Here is a 17,172-nt window from a genome sequence, read left to right on the forward strand (position 1 = left end):
AGTGATCCATCGCCAACATACACTGCTCAATATAACTCTGACCCATGAGCACTGGGCAGGGTTAATTTGAAACTTCTTTATCAGGGGATTTTCAAAAGTCAATTATTTTTCATGCTGCTAATTCAACATAAGAACCAGAATCAGAATTCAAATCTTGCTTCCTATCCAAAGTTCTGTACCTCAAAAGAAGTGAGCCAAATGCAGTCCTGGAAACCATTTTGTCCAACCCAATACACAAGTTTCCAAGGGTAGGTATGATAAAAAGAAGGCTCAAAATTACCCACGGTTACTTTAACTATGATCTTAACATTCTGACATATAATAACAACCTTGAGCTAAGTTTGCTAGAATTTCCAATAAATAAAAGGATGGCAAGATTCAAACCAATTAACTCAAACCAATAAACTTGAAAATTTAATGAAAATTAACCACTGGAATGGTATCCTCTGGTGAAAGTGTGTATGTCCTGAAATGAAACTGTGAGCTTGTCAACATAGTTCTCCTTTCAAAGATACAGGTCACAAACCGTCCAGGTGTTAGCCAGCAGCTGTGAGGAGAAAGCCAGGGAGATCCCCAGCACATTGGGAAGACCCTCCATGGTAAAATGGGGAAGACACAAAGATTAAACAGGGGTTCTTAACCTTTCTGGTGAAGCCTATGGGCCCCCTCTTAAAGCAAGGTTTTAAAATGCATATAAAATGGAAGACATAGTAGTATTTAAGAAACCAATTTTGACAAAATACAGTTTAACAAAATATTACAAAAAAAAAAGGAGAAGAAATTCAATGACCTCAGGTAAAGGACGCCTGAATTTAGACATTATTTCCCACCATCATGGACACTGCTAAGTATTTCTAAAAATTGTATTATTAATGTTTCTTACACACACTATTTTTTGCTGTGGTTGTTTATTTTTGGGATGAATCTGTGGTTTTAAGCGTAGAGGAAGCACTCAGTGCACAAAGCTTCACTCCCTCCCCTTCCCCATCCTCCAGCCTCCCAAGGTCAGCTGTTCAGTAATTTACAGTCATATAAAGTTTCTGGGAGCAGCAAGGGATTAAGTGACTTGCCCAAGGTCACAAGGCAATTTGTGTCAGAGGCAGAATTTGAAACCAGGTCTTTCTAATTCCAATTCTATCCATTAATACCACATTCCTTCTTATAATTAAAAAGAGAGAAAGATGAGTATCTTGATGGTGAAGAGAAATAAATTAATCAACTCTCATGTCCATGAATTTCTGTCAAACTGATCAATAATTCTGGATACATGAAGAAGAAAATATGGTTTAAAAATTTAGAAGGAACTTGAAACATGACCTTGTTTCTCTTTTGCCAAAACTATGACTGTATCATTAACGAGACTCTCGAGAATACCAGTATTGTAGCTCACAGGAAAATCTTAGAGGGGAAAAAAAAAGTCACACAGTCAAGGTCTGAAAATCCACATTAAAAATTCCATTTGTCATTTCAGAATTGCCATGTGATAACTTGGCAGATAACTTGAGGACAATAAAATTCTTAAAACCAGAGAAGACAAAAATATCACTAAGCAAAACTTGGCTAGAAAATCTCTCAATCTAAGAAAACATTTTAAAAAGTTGTTTTTCTCTCAGTCTCTATTAACAACTTTACCAATTATAGATAATCCAAGCCTAGAAACAATTTCATCCTGCTCTTTCTCCAATTCAAAAAACATGCATTAAGTGCCTGCCAGGGGCAAGAACCAGGGCTAAGGATCAGAATACAGACTTAAAAAAAAAAGTCCCTGCCCTCAAGGAGCTTATGTTCTAGGATTTAGAGATCATCTAATCCAAATCTCTCATTTTTAAACGACAGGTCCAAAACTATATGCAGTTTGTGGCCCTTAATCTCTTTGTGACCCTGAACAAATCACTTAACCATCTCTATGCCTCAGTTTCCTCATCTGTAAAATGACAAGATTGGACTAGGTGACCTAAAAGGTTCCTTCTGGCTCTAGATGTAAGAACCAAAGTGTAAGAAGTGGGATTTTAATGAAGATCTGACTGACCACCCCCTTCCCCCATGCCCAAGGTTTTAGAGCAGGAACAAAAAGATAAAGAATGCTATCGTCTCATACACCTAAAACATCATCTCCCCTCACTAGCTGTGGCTACCAAATAAATGCCCTAAAACATATTTTTTCTCATATCAACTGACTGAATGGCAACTGCATGGATGGCCCAGAAATGACAATGACCAATTCTGCTGGTCTTATAAACAAACCATTGTTGTTGTTGTTTTTTAAACAGCCTGAGATGACATGAGACTTCTACAGAGCAGAAAAGGCATTTTCAATATGTGGGACCACTTCACTTTAAATGGGGCTTTTTTCTCTACTTCCTAGTCTGCTTGAGATGACACTTAATCCTTTTAATAATAGAGTTTCTGTCCTGCCTCCGGCCTAGCCTGCATTTCTTCTTCCAACTTCAATAACTATTCAGTGAATATTTTGTTGTTGTCTACTCAGTAAACTACAGTAGCTCCCTATTCCTTCTAGAATCAAATATAAAGCCCTCTGGCATTAAAGCTCTTCACAACCTAACCCTTCCTTATTTTTTCCAGTCTTCTTACACATATTATTCTATGATCCAAACTAGCCTACTTACTTTTCAATAACAACAACAACAACAACAATAATAATAATATAGCTAACATGTATCTAGTATTTGCTATGTTCTAGGCACTCTAATAAATACTATAATTATTCTGACAATTGATTATCAGAACTCGGGGAGATAGGAGCCTTTTTACACTCAGGGAAACTGAGACAAACTGAGGTTAAGTGACTTTCCCACAGTCACACGTCCAGTGAGTGTCTGAAGCTGGATTTGAACTCAGAAGACTTCCTGACTGCAAGCCCAGTGAATGTTCTGAGCCACCTACCTGCCATACGTATCCAGCCTTAACTTCTCTCCTGAGCTCCAGTCTCACCAAGTACCTTTGGACATCTTGAACTGGATGCCCCAGAGCCATCTTTAATTCTCCACGTTTCACAACAGGATTCGTTAGCTTCCCTCCAAAGCCTCTCCTCTTCTATACTTCTCTAATTACTGTCAAGGGTACCCCTATTCTCCAAGTGATCCAGGCTCATGACCTGGGGCGGCATCCTCAAATATTCACCTGCACTGTTGCCTATTTTGTGAGTTTTGGATTTTTTTTTAGTTTTCAGAATGCCCATAGGCGTTCCCTTCCCCCGACTCATAAAGTCACCAGGGGCCCTTGGACTATTATAGCAGCCTCCTATTTGGACTCCCTGCCTCAAGTCACCCTCTACTCCAATTCATCTTCCACCCAGCTGCTGACATCAGCATCCAACTCAATAAACTCCAACGGTTCTCTATCACTTTCAGGATCATATATGAAATGCTGTTTGACATTTAAAGCCCTTCCTACCTCTCCAGTCTTATTACTTTACTCCCTTCCACATACTCCAACAATCTAGCCACAATGGCCTTCTTGCATTTTCACTGGCTGTCCCCCAGGCCTCTAATGCTCTCCCTTCCCACCTCTGCTTCCTTCAAGCCTAGCTGAAATCCCACCTTCTGTAGGAAGCCTTTCCACTCTTACATACCATCCAGTGCTTTCCCTCTAAGATTACCTTCTATTTACACTCTCTATATATCTTGTGTATATACAAGTTTTTGCAAGTATGCACAAGTTTCTGGATCACTGACAAAAAGACAAGAGTGCCAAAGTCTCACATACCTAAAATATCATCTCACTTCAACAGCTGAAATGGTCCAGAAGTGACGCTGGTCCTGTGAACAAACCATTGTTTTTCCAACCATTCTTGTGTCTCCCATTAAAATGAGAGGCCCGAAAGGGTAAGGACCACTTTTTTTGTCTTTTTCCTATCCCCTGCACTCAGCACAATGCTTAATAAATGACTGCAGACTGGCTGCTTCACTCCATTTCCTGTGTCTATACCTTGGTATTAGCTGACCCAAGCCTGGAATGCTTACCACACTACCCCCAACCTCCAACCCTCATCAGGAAGAAGTAAGTGTAATGAAAAGCAGAAATATTTTGGCTTTTAAAAAAAAAAACTTTCTGATAATTAAAGCTACCACAAAGAGGATCAGACTACAATAGGAGGCAGGGAGTTCCCCAACAATACAATTTGTGATTTCAGAGGCTAAAAAACCACTTGTCAACTGTATCATAGTAGGAAGTTATCCTTCAGGTAGGAATTGGACTAAATGGCCTTTGAGACCCTTTCCAACTCTTTGAGTTGGAATTCACATTTTTAATAGAAAAAAAAATAATTTTTTTTAAATCTGGGAGTTTTCACACTAGGGGGGGCCTAGGCACAATGGTTGCAAATGGCAGACAGCAGGAGGAGGCTTGATGTAAATAGCGACAAGGCTGCCCCACCACATAAGATCTGGAAGCCAAGGATGGATGGTCACCATACTGTGGAAGAGATTCTTGCCTCAATAATTTGACTCAATGTTCTCTAAGGATGCTTCCAACCCTGAGATTCTGTTAGTAATAGGAAAAGAGCATCCTGGAGTAGTAGAAAGAGCATCTGGGGGTTAAGTTGCAACACAGCTAACCTGTGTCAGAGACACCTTGGTCAGCTCTGTACTGACCCTGAAACACTCTCTCTCAATCTATAGAAGCCAACACTTTTTTAATGAATGGTAAAGTATACAGAAGGTACTTGAGAGTAATAAGACTACTGAGATCTATAATGTTGGAGCAATGGAGATATGAAATAGGTAATTTTCATTTTTCATTCAAAGCTATACCAAAACTACTGTCAGAAAAAGTCCAGATGAGTCTGTAAGAGCTCGGCATCTTCAGACTATAAAACAGCCACCATCCTATCACCCCAAAAAATGTTCGGGGGATTTTTACTTCCAGTGGTCCTGAAAATCTTGTCCTCATTAAAAGAATGATGAACTTCGGCAAATAAAACAACATACCAAGAGGCAGAAAATTAGATAAATTCTCAAATAAAAAAGAAATGGTGCAACATGACCTTGCACAATGCCACACATTGTTAAAGGTTAAAGAATTTAATCAAAATATAGAAATAGAAATGCTTCACTGGATTGTAAATTTAAATGATTTAACCCAAAACTATGGGGTGCTCTTTTTCCAACAGCAGTCCAGGTGTAAAAGTCTCTTCACTCAACAGTTGGGACACCAGGCAGTAGACAGGAGAAGGATCTAAGGGTCACCTTTCCTTTCCTCCAGCCCACATGCCTAAGGAATAGGCTTAAGATTTAGGCCAGTTTTTGTCAGTTTTCAGTTCTGAGGGCAGGGAACAGAGTCCCCAGATCAGGTGTTTGAGCCATGGAGACTTTTGACCAGGATTCCAGGCCAGATGTTGCATCCAGCCCAGCAAGGAAGCCCACAGAAGCCAAGGTTGAATGGTGAAAAGCTCAAGGGGAGGCTTTGGACTTGGAATTAGTGGGACTAATGCTGTGTAGGAACTGAGTTAAAACTGTGAGCATGATCTCCCCCACCTCCCTAGAGACTGAGGTATAGGGGCTGGCCCTGGGTAATGTTTATATGCTTGTTGTTCTGGCTGTATCTTTGAAGTAAGGCTTTTACTTTTGCAAAAGCTAATTTGACTTAAGTGATTAAATGGAACTGGAGTGCATGAACTCCTAAAAATTAAGGAACACAATAGGTAGGGGCTTGAGCCAATGGCATAAACCCTACCCCCCCCCAAACATAACTCCCCCCACCCCAATACCCTAAGGGTACCAAAGAAGAAGGAATGAAATGTACATACTGTACCTAGACCTTGGGCAGTGGGGACCAGACCTACTATGATATATTAAAAAATACTTCCAACAGTTCTTTATGTAGTGGCAAAGAATTGGACACTGAAGGACAGCCCATCAGTTAGGCAATGGCTGAACAAAAGGTGGTATATAAATGGGACAGAATACTATTGTGCTATAAGAAATGATGAAGAGAACAGTTTCAAAGAAAATCGGGAAAATTTGTTCAAATTAATGCAGAATTAAATGAGCAGAATCAGAACAATTTATACAGTGACATTGTAAAGACAAACTTTAAAAATTATTTTAAAACTCTGATCAATGCATAACCAACCAGTTATATAGGACATGAAACATGTTGCCCACCTTCCAACAGAGAGATGATGGACTGAGACCTTTTTGGGGGGGGGGGGGGGGGCGGAGAATGGCCAATGTAGGAATGTGTTTTACTTGACTATATTTGTGATGAGGGTTTTGTGGTTTTCTTTCTTTCTGTTTCAATAAGGAAGGCAGGAGGTGAAAAGAGAAAACAAGTTTTCATTAATTAAAAAATAAAATGTAATTTTTTTTCAAAGAAAAAAATGGATATAATCAAGACTAGATTTGGAAATAGGACTGTTCAAAAATATACTTAAATATGCAATGTGACAAAAGTGTGGTTTCATGAAGGATTGTGTCAACACCAAATCATGTTAAACATACTACATATTAAAAGCTGTTCAAAGATTGCAAAGGATATTACATGTCAATAAATCTAATTATTTTACTTTGTCCCAGTTAAACGCAAACACCACTGTAACAATGGAATTCACCTTAGAAGCCACCTTAAGCCCAACACTTTCATTTTACAGATGAAATTATAGCCCAGAGATTAAGTATCACACCCAAAGTTTGAAAATTGTTTGGAGGGTTTAGTTTTTTTTGGGGGGGGAAGAAGTAGGGTAGGATTAGGGTAGGGATGAGAGTGATGTTAACATACATCTCAAATTCTGCTATCACATTCCAGTGCCCTGGGCAGGGGAGCAAGCCTGGTAGGCACAGTCGGATATGTGGCACAAGTTATCACCAATGTTGTAAAATGTCTCTCTGATCTGGATTAACATTATAGCATGTTACTGTTACCTCTACTCTGGAGTAACATAATCTCCTATAGGCACCATTCATGCTTCTGGCCACTTTGACCAGAGGATTGGTGACCAGTTACAAACAAAAAGTGAAATACTCTGGGATCCTAAAACCCTACAGCCTACTTCCCAAGAAGCCCCTGTGGTTCCTACTCCTAATGGGCACTGAGGGCTACTCTAAGGTACACCCAGCCTGTGACGTACAGGGTCTGTTTCTAGATACTGCTCAGGGAAATCACTGGTATAGGCATAAGGTTATAAGATTTAGAGTTGCAAGGGCTGCTAGAGATTATTGCCCCCTTTATTTTACAGATGCAGAAACTGAGGTTCCAACAGGTTAAGTGATCTGTGTATGGCAGCAAGTAGTAAAGCCAGTATTCCAGGCAGTATAATAGAAAGAGCACTGGATTTAGAACCTGGGTTCAAATATCACCCCAGACACTTAGCAGCTTAGTGACTATGGGCAAGTCACTTAACTTCTCTCTGCCTCAGTCTCTCAACAGTAAAAACGGGGATAATAATAGCACCTACTTCTCAGAATTGTTGTGAGGATCTAATGAGAATATTTATAAAGGGCTTAAGCACAACGTCTGGCACATAGTAGGTCCTATATAAATGCTAGCTATTATTGTTGTTGTCCTGCTAAACATTGTTAATTCATCTGTCATGCTTAAATGTGTATATTCTTTTGTTCAAGTAATAGATTTGGTTGCTTAAAACCGAAGCATATTTTATTTTCCATTTACAGACTCAAAGAGTGAGTATCCTTACTTTTTACAGGCCTGATAAACTGCAGAGAACTTTAATAGACTAACAATTTTTAATAGACCAAAGCTATTTCATAGATGGGAAAAAGGGTGTGTCCTAATCCCCAAATTTCAGACCCAAAATTCATACCAAATTCTCAAATATCTAACAAACTTTTCCACCGGGTCTTAAGTCATAGAATACCGAGCTGAAAATGACTTTAGAGCGTTACATCATCCAATCTACTCATCTTACATATGAGAAAATCCTTATCTATGCGTGCCTCTTGGCTAGCTAAAGCTAAACTCGGAACTTCAGGCAAAGCAGAGTGATAAAGACAGGCGTAACACACTCCACTGTGGGAGAAATAATTTCCAACTTTGCCAACCACAGAGGGACTGGCACTGTGAGACCTGAAGGGGGACAGTTGTCCTACAAGAAACCAGAGACTAATGATAGTATACACAGAAGGGGTAGTGATATACACAGAAGCCTTTCTGTAAATGAATACAGCAACATCTGATCATTCATTAGGGGGAATGGAAAAGAATGGTATAACTGAACCTCTGAGTTTAGGAATGGATTTAAACCTGGGAGTCTTCAATTCCAGCTCTGCCAATGACTTCCTATGTATCTCTGACACAAGATGCACATCAATGTCATCTTACACTATTCTGTGCCTCTGTATCCTATTTAAGAAATTTAATCTAAAGATTCAATTCACCTGAAATGTCTGTAAGCAAACTTAACCCCTATTTATCATCACTCAGTCATACCAAACTAAACAAGGGCCTCTAAGCTCTCAGCTATTCCCAAGGCTGAGCCTTACGGACTTTTTAACACACAATTCTTAACAAATTTTTTAAATTGTTTTCTAGCCTAGATCAAACTGGAATTAGAAAATTTTAAGAAGGTGAGGAAAATATTACAGAACAGCCACACTGAGAGCAAAAGATAATAGTCCAACATCAAGGATTGCAACAAAAGTATTGAAAAGTATGACACAAAACTGTGTAACTGGGCAGTTCAGTCACGATGACTTCAAGCCATCCCAAAAAAGGTCACAAAATGTTCTATTTCCTCAATGTAAAAAGGAAGGTACATGTGTAACACATTTTACTAATATTTTCACCAAAAATGGTCTTTAAAAATGTTTAAGCTTTGGTATCTTAAGTGGTAAAACTCACTTATTCATTCATAAATATTTACTGAGTACCTACCATACACAAGGAAGGCATGGTGCTAGGAATCATGAGGGGACACAAAGATGTGTAAGGCACAATGGATGGTGAGCATTAAAGGCCTCTAGATCTCTACAGAGGAGTGCCTGCCTGAATGGGACAGAACATCCAGAATGTCATCAGTATTTCGGTGGTACATACTCAAGAGCATTCCCTGAGTTGCCTGACATTAAAAGTCCCTAGAAACCTGCTGCCAAAAACCACCTTTATTAAGCCTTGCGTTTAAAGTATCTCTCCTAGTCAGGCTGCTCTTCTGTCAGGCAATGACTGGATCTCTTCCATGACTGTTCCCAGAGAATAAGGGATCCTTGTTCTCCAATATGCATATGCACACACCCATGCACAAGTGAAGGAAAGCCTTGTACCAATTATATCCTGCCTCCCTTCAAGGATAAAAGCCCACATTTCTACAGCACCCTCCGAAAAGTTGTCTCAGTTCTTCTTTTGAAACACTGAGCAAGACACAGAACACAGAAGTAACCTGCCTAGGGTTAGTGAGCAAGTCGCTAAGAGAGCTACATCTCCTGATGGGTAATTCATACTGTCCTGTAACTCCCTCCTCACAATGTCTAGACTAGAGAGTATCTGTGACCTCAGACACAGGTCCTAGGGAGCATCTGGTCCAATCCAATTATTTCGTAAATAAGGAGGCCTAGAAAGGTGAGGTGATTTGCCCAACGTCACTCAGAGAAGTCAAGGAGCTAGAATTTGAATCTGGGTCTTGGACTTAGGACAGTCCACTTCCCTACTCATCCCTCCCTCTCCCCCACCTTCCAGCACTGTTACAGATTCCTCATAAGACTATAACCATCTTCTTGATGGTCAATACTACTCTGCTGCCCCACCAATCTAATCAGTTCTTTCTGAATAAGGTATATATCCCTCAGCCGCCACACTTAACAGTAACTCATTAAATCTAGAATTCTGCTGTGCAAGCCCCAAGAGGGACGGCTCCAGGAGAGGGACAGAGGAAAAGTAACACTGTCACAAGCAGATCTTCATTTGCATTCTGAGCTCAGCTCTCACCAAGGACTTAGATAAATGTAACTTACTGACTCAGAAATTCCTCCTCCTCCTCTAAACTGAAGTCTGTCAAATGAAGGAAGCTTCACTTTAGGACAGTAGTACCTTACCTCTCTCCTCATCACAACCCTAAATCCAGCTTTACCAATTTAGTAGTTCAAAAAAAGAAGTTGCCCAACATTTTGTTCCTCTAGTCAATCAGGACACAAAAGCAGTTCTGCAGCCATTAGTTAGACTAGACAACACATTCCTCTCCACCCCATATTCTCCAGGAACAGAGCACAAAGCAAAGATATTAGTCCCCACTACTGGGGATCCAATATGATCATAACTTTTCAGTTATTGATATTGATGAGGTTTGGCTAAGCAACATTTATTTGGTGGTTAGTTCATCCTACTCCTCTATAACATGATGGTCTCAATTTGCATATCTATACAATGGGGACAATAGTGGTACAATGGACAGTCTCGGAAGCACTGTGTGTAGTCACAGGACTTGGGTTCATATCCCAATTCTGCCACTTACTACTTCTATTCTACAAAGTCATTATCACTGTTATGCCCTTACCAACTCTGATTAGGATTATAAACAGAGAACAGAAACCAATAATAGTACCACCACTTAAAATGTACACAACATTTCAAGGCTTACAAAGGCTCTTCATTCAGAATAATCCTACAAACGTAAGAAGTGCAAGTATGATTATCCTCATCTTAAGAGTAAGAAATCCAAAGGTGTTCATCCAAGGTCACAGACTAACAAGTAATGGAACCAAGTAACTCAAATCCAAGGTGGAGGTGGAGCATTCTAATATCTGAATGTTCCAAGGGCTTTCAGAGAACATTTCCCCAACGATGTCCCCCAGAACCCTAGTGTTAGCAGCACAATGTACACAGGTGTCCTGTGAGAAAATGGTGAGGTGGGAAATAATTTCCCTCTTAAAATACTAGATGTGAAATTATGTGCTTGCATGTACTCTGTGTGTGTGTGTGTGTGTGTGTGTGTGTGTGTGTGTGTGTGCATGTTGTTTGCCCTCTCAATGGATGAGGGAAAGGGAGGGGAAAAAGAGAATTTGCAACTAAAATTTTTTTAAACAATTTTAATGTTATTAGGAAATATTCAACAATAAATAAAATACGTTTTAAAAAAGAAAACTATGTGCTAGGAGATGTGTCAGTATGCAATAAACATTCCATTTCCTCTATTTTGTTCACTCTTCTTCCATTCTCACTTCTGCAACCAGTACTTGGGAATTTTACCTCTATATCTCTAAAGCTCCAAAATGTCCTATGACCAAAATAATTTGGGAAAGGATGGCATTCAGGTGTCTAAAATATTCCTTCTAGAGTTATTTGTCTGTAGAGTTAATTGACACTTTCCTCCCTGGGCAGAAGGATACATCGTTGAGCCCATGATTAGCAGTGTGATCTTGGGCAAGTCACTTAATCAGTAAAATGAGGAGCTTGGACTCCATGGTTTCTGAGATCCCTTCAACCCCTAAACCTAAGATTCACTCATTACTGTATCTACAGCACCAGCCACAGCCCTTTAGCTAATGCTGTCAACATTATCAGGATACCTCAGAAGCCCTAATGTCACCTGAGGGACGCAGAACTTTTCCTGATAAAATGCCAACCCCCTGACAAAAATACAGCTTTCTGTTGGTAGTTTAGTTACTCAGAGTTAGCAGCCTGCAGTCTGACATGCTCTGCTCCGGGATTGTCTAAGTGGCCTCCTTTTATAATCCTTCAAAACTCAGGGAGGCCTGCCCCTAGCTGCAGCACATGGATAATAATCTAGCAAATCACCTGCCTGCGTTTCCTGCCAGAACACCCACCTTGGGGCTTAAATCAGCTGCTGCTGCTGCTGCAGCAGCCTGAGCTCTTATAATCTACCTGAACTCAGGGAGTTAGATGAGGTCAGGGTTGGGGAACCTGTGGCCTCGAGGCCACATGTGGCCCCCTAGGTACTGAAGGGCAGCCCTTTGGATCCAATTCTGTGAAGTTTGGATTCCGTCAAAGGGACATACTTGAGGACCTAAGGGGCCACACGTGGCCTTGAGGCTGCAGGTTCCCCACTCCTGGTAGGTAATCTCCAAGGTCCCATCCAAAGAAATCTGAGAGCCTTTGCACTGGTTGAACAAAGCAAGCAGTCCACTCTTTCCAGAACAGCACAGCCTTCAGTCTTTCAAGGACGGTAGAAGTGAGGCACCTGTCAGGGAGGAAACTTGGTCTCTGCTCCTTCCATTCGTCATTTTCACACTTCGAAACATTAATCATTTAATAGTCATACACTGCCACCACCCAGGGAACAGAGAAGAGATACTGCTTTATCAAGCAAGAAGGTAAGCAAGCCTCACTCCCTTCAATTTGGGAGTGCAAGGACACAAGTGATACCATCCAGGACACAGAGCTTCTAGGCACCATGGGCAGTGGAAACCTTTAAAATACAGGTAAGAGTGATAAGAAACAGCGTTCAAAAGAAGATGACAAACCACCACCAAAGAGAAAAAGAATCACTAATAAGATGAATGAAAATTAAAACAACTAAGATGTGCTTTCATGTCATACTCATCATCACACTGGCAAAGCTAATAAAAGAGGAAAACAATTTTAGACAAGCTACGGGAAAACAGTCCTAGTTATATACTACTGGTGATGGCATGAACTAGTCCAATCATTCTTGTATGCAACTTGGAGTTATGAGACCAAGTTTTGACTGAGAAATCCCACTGCTGGGCATGTACCCCATAGGAGGTTGAAAGGAAAAGGGATGTCTCCGGGTGTATGTACACATTCCTTGAAAATAGTGATTTGGTTTCTTAAAATATGCTTGTTGACTGATTTAATTATTTGTCCCCTTTGAACTATCATGGCATTTAATAAGTTTTAAAGTTGTATAAATGTGTGCATGTACATATGTGTGTATACATGCATATGTATATGTAGATATACACACGTATGTAAACGTGTGTATGTGTATACACACACACACTCTTTGCATGGACTGGTACAAAGTAAAGTAAGCAAAACCAGGAGAAAATTGACACTGATTACAAGCACAAGCAACAACACTAAAAGACTACTGAACAAACAGAAGGAAAGAAATCACTATCTTCCAAGAATTTCTTTAGTACCAGGAACTCCCAGGTGAGGAAACTCTGTCTACCAGTGTAGGTTAACAGGTTCTCTTTTCTTAATCTTAGAAAGTTGCCTAAAGCATTGAGAGAGTGACTTGCCCTGGGTCACACAGCCAATCTATAGGGGGCAGGACTTCAATGAACCAGTGTTTTCCTGGCTTTAAGACTGGTTCTCTCTCCACTAACTATGCCAAGTGCTAAAATAGTAACAAGTAAAAATGAAACAGTTTCTGCCCACAAGAAGCTTAAGTTCTATCAAGAGAATCAACATATATACAGATATAAGCAAAATAAATAGAAGGTAATCATGGGGATGTGGCACTAGCAGCTAGTGACATCAGAAAAGGTTTGAAGTACAAGGTGGTACATAAGTCGGGATTTAAAGAAAATTGGGCATTCTAAGGAGCAGGGGTGAGGAGACTGCATTCCAGGTGTGAGAACCACGTCTTCAAAAATGTTCGTTTTTATAATTCATGTTACAGTATAAATTGTTCTCCTGGTTCCGCTCGTTCCGCTCACTTGTCAGTTCATACTTCCCATATCTGAAATCATCTTCTTCCTCATTTTTTATAACACAATAGCACAGTAGTATTCCATCATATTCATAAACCCCAGTTTGTTCTGTCAGAGATAAAAAGGTTAATGCCTCCAGGGCATTAAAAGAAATTTATTAAAAATAAATAAAAGCGCCCACAGGATCCCACCAATAAAAAGTCCAACAGGAAATAGTCTAGTGTTCATTACACAAACATTCATGAGCTCAGAACCTTGAGTAAATTGAACAAGACTGAAACAAAATCAATTTGCTATACAGCCACACTAATAAATACTGCTGCTCGTGGCCCTTTAAGCCCTGCTCCCCATCTACAAACCAAAGGTCCATGTCCTTTTTCCAAAGGTACAAACAGAATGTCTAATAGAGATTAATTAATTAAACTAATATTATATATAACTATAATTATAATAGTATTATAATAATCTAATTAATTAACATAATAGAAAAAATCTTTACAGAAAGGATTTGTTCTGTGAAGTTTGGATTCCGTCAAAGGGCCGTACTTGAGGACCTAGAGGGTCACATGTGGCCTCAGTGCCGCAGATTCCCCACTCCCGGATCCATAAAGGCTGTACAAGGAAGGGAAGGACCCTCCACAAAAGACTATTCTGCCCAGAGCAGTGGCTAGGAAGGTCTAGCTTTAAACAATCCATCAATAAACTACAAGCTGCCAAAAGCAATTACTGCCATAAAACTTTTACGAGTTGGCACGCTGTTCCATTCACAATTTAGCCAACCGATACAGAGCGAGCTTACAGGGCAATTCTTTCCTAACACAAAATGAACAAATCCACTGTTAGGCCTTGGAGGCTAAAGGAAGGGAAAGGAGAATGCCTGGCTATCATCATTTGACACCAGTGCATTTGGATTCAATTTGTTACTAAGACTTTTAGGTAACTGCATTCACAGGCAGACACAGGAGTCCATCCCAGAACAAAGTGTTTTGTCCCTGCGGTCACAAGAAATGAACTGAAGATTCGCAGTCACCCCCAGCATTAGGGCACACACCTCCCTGCCCCCATCCTGTGGTTTTATGGGGAAAATCATTCACTTACCACTACCCAATTTTTCTGAAGAGAAAGGAGAGGAAACAGCTGTAGAAGCAGTTGTAGATTGACACAAGTCAACAAGCATGTGCCAGGCACTGGGCTAAGCGCTCTAGATAAAATGAAAGGCGAAAAACAAAAAACAAAAACACAGTCCCTGCTCTTCAAGGAGTAGTGTAATGGGGAGGCAATATGCAAAAAACTATGCACAAAGATATACAAGAAATATTGGTGATAAGCTCAGAAGAATGGCACTAAGATTAAGGACTAGGAAACGTTTCTTGCTGAGACTTGAAGGAAGCCAGGCAACCTAAGGGGCGGAGATGAGGAGGGAAAACATTCCAGGCATGGTGGACAACCAGTGAAAACGCCCAGAGTCAGAAGATGTTTTGGTCAGAAGATGTTTTGATCATTACTTTTAACCTAACTTCTGAGGTAGCTGAAGTCCTGAAGTCACGAGGACCTGAGTTCAAGTTTGACCTCAGATACTAGCTATGTGGCCATGGGCAAGTCACTTAACCTTGTTTGTAAAATGAGCTGCAGAAGGAAATGACAAACCACTCCACTATCTTTGCTAAGAAAAACACAAATGGGGTGACAGAGAGTTGAACATAACTGAACAACAATATTTAAATTATTATTGTCAGAAGACAATGATTGAACTTCTAGCAGGGGCCTACTGTTCAAATCAGAATCAATTCAAAAATTATCGACTACTATTTAACTACTGGGAGTGGTGTCGTTTATACGATGCTACTATTTATAAACCTAAACATCATTCTCCTTTTCATGATAATCTGGGCTAAGTCTTTTTAATAAGGATAACAGAACTTCAGCGTCAATGAGGTGAAAAGGAAAGCATTCGAGAAGAAGTTCTGGGATCAAAATCTCAGTCTAGCCACTTACTACCTAGGTTACCTTAGAGAAGTCACACAATCTATCTGGACCTCAGTTTCCTCATCTATAAAATGAAGGAGTTGGACCAGATGAATCCTAAAGTCCTGGTCCTCTCCGGTTCTAAATCAATGATCCTATGCTCATGCCTAATACAGTACCTATTAGGGGTTCAGTAAGCAGTTGACAATTGATTAGCAAGAAGAAGAAACTCCTAATGGTTGAATTTGTATGTTTTAACAAAAACGTGCAGCCAAGGTTAAATTGATCCAAAGTGATAGGGAGAGCTAACAACCTTCCAAACTATAAATAGCAGAACTGCAATTACCCGGAATAATTAAAGGACAGAAGACAGCGAAATACCAAAGCATCTCTGATTTCCTCCCTAATGGTGAGCAGGGAAACCTATCTCTGAGATACACAGAGGCTATTAAGTACCTTTGCCCAAGATCACATAGCTTTTAAGTATAAGAGGCAAGATTTAAACTGGGGTTTCTCCTGATTCCAAGTCCAGCATTCCAATGACTACTAGCTAACCCTGCCTATTTTTTCTTTAAAATCTGTATTTAAATGAATTATCTGGCTCAATTTTTTTTCAGCCTTCATTTAAAATGGATTAATTAACTTTTGTGCCTTAGCACTAGAGTATAATAAATACAAATGAATCTTTCTTTGATGATTATTTAGGACACCTTATGGTCAGTATTATTATACTTGATAATTTTGGTTGTGGTCCAGTGGTTTTTTTGTTCTGGTGGAAGGGAAACAATATGACTGATGTCACCTTGTTTTATCACGTGCCACTTTCTCATAGAAAGCTAACCATAAGAAAATAATTGTGTAAGAGTTCCAGTTATCCAAAGAATGACTGTACTTGAACTCATACAAACTGCTGTTATCAAAGTTCAGAGGTGGATTTATTAGCCAGGACCATAAAAGCGTCTTGCATATAATGGCATTCAATAAGTATTTAACAAATGACATAAACTGAGCTTAATTTGCTCTTCTAGAATAAATTCTCTGTCCTATGGAGAGCTCAGCTCAAAGTTTCAACATCTACACCTCTGGGCATGAGGCCAAAGCATCTTCTGGACAATCTATGTCCCACCATGTTTTCAAACCCTGACAACATATGGCAGCACCATTGGGTGTAATTTTTGTTTTTGCACATACACATACACACGCAACACACACTCCCCACACCACACCCCATCCCCTCACGCCCATCCACACACATAGCACAATAGAGTGGAAATCTTTCAAATCAGACTGGACTCAAAATCCCATCTCTGACTTGCCCTCTCTAGGCCTCAGTTTTCTCATCTATAAAATGAGTTACTCTAGACATCTTTCGGTGATCCTATGACTGAGCTGTTCTACAATGGACTCATGTCTAACATTAGCCTCAGAGGATATCTACTCAATATAAACTCAAACATAGGGAAATCCCTCCCCTAAAGATAGGAACCATTTATCACCTACCAATGATACAGTCATAAAATTGAAGCTCATCTAGATCTAAAGCTAGAAAGGACATTAGACAACACCTAACCCAAATCCCTGATTTTACAGATGAAGAAACTGAGGCCAGAGGGATTGAATAAATGACTTGCACAGAGTCCATAGAAGGCAGAAGCAGCAG

At 40.0% G+C, this 17,172-nt stretch overlaps 1 protein-coding gene across 1 annotated transcript in view; it reads right to left on the minus strand.

Annotated features, from left to right (window-relative positions):
* Nucleotides 1-17,172, minus strand: part of ARHGAP26 (Rho GTPase activating protein 26) — a 516,697-nt gene that overhangs the window by 435,087 nt on the left and 64,438 nt on the right. The window lies entirely within an intron of this gene.

Source organism: Vombatus ursinus, unplaced genomic scaffold, assembly GCF_900497805.2.
Source record: "Vombatus ursinus unplaced genomic scaffold, bare-nosed wombat genome assembly UNPS02014863.1, whole genome shotgun sequence".
In the NCBI taxonomy this organism is placed as follows: Eukaryota; Metazoa; Chordata; class Mammalia; order Diprotodontia; family Vombatidae; genus Vombatus; species Vombatus ursinus.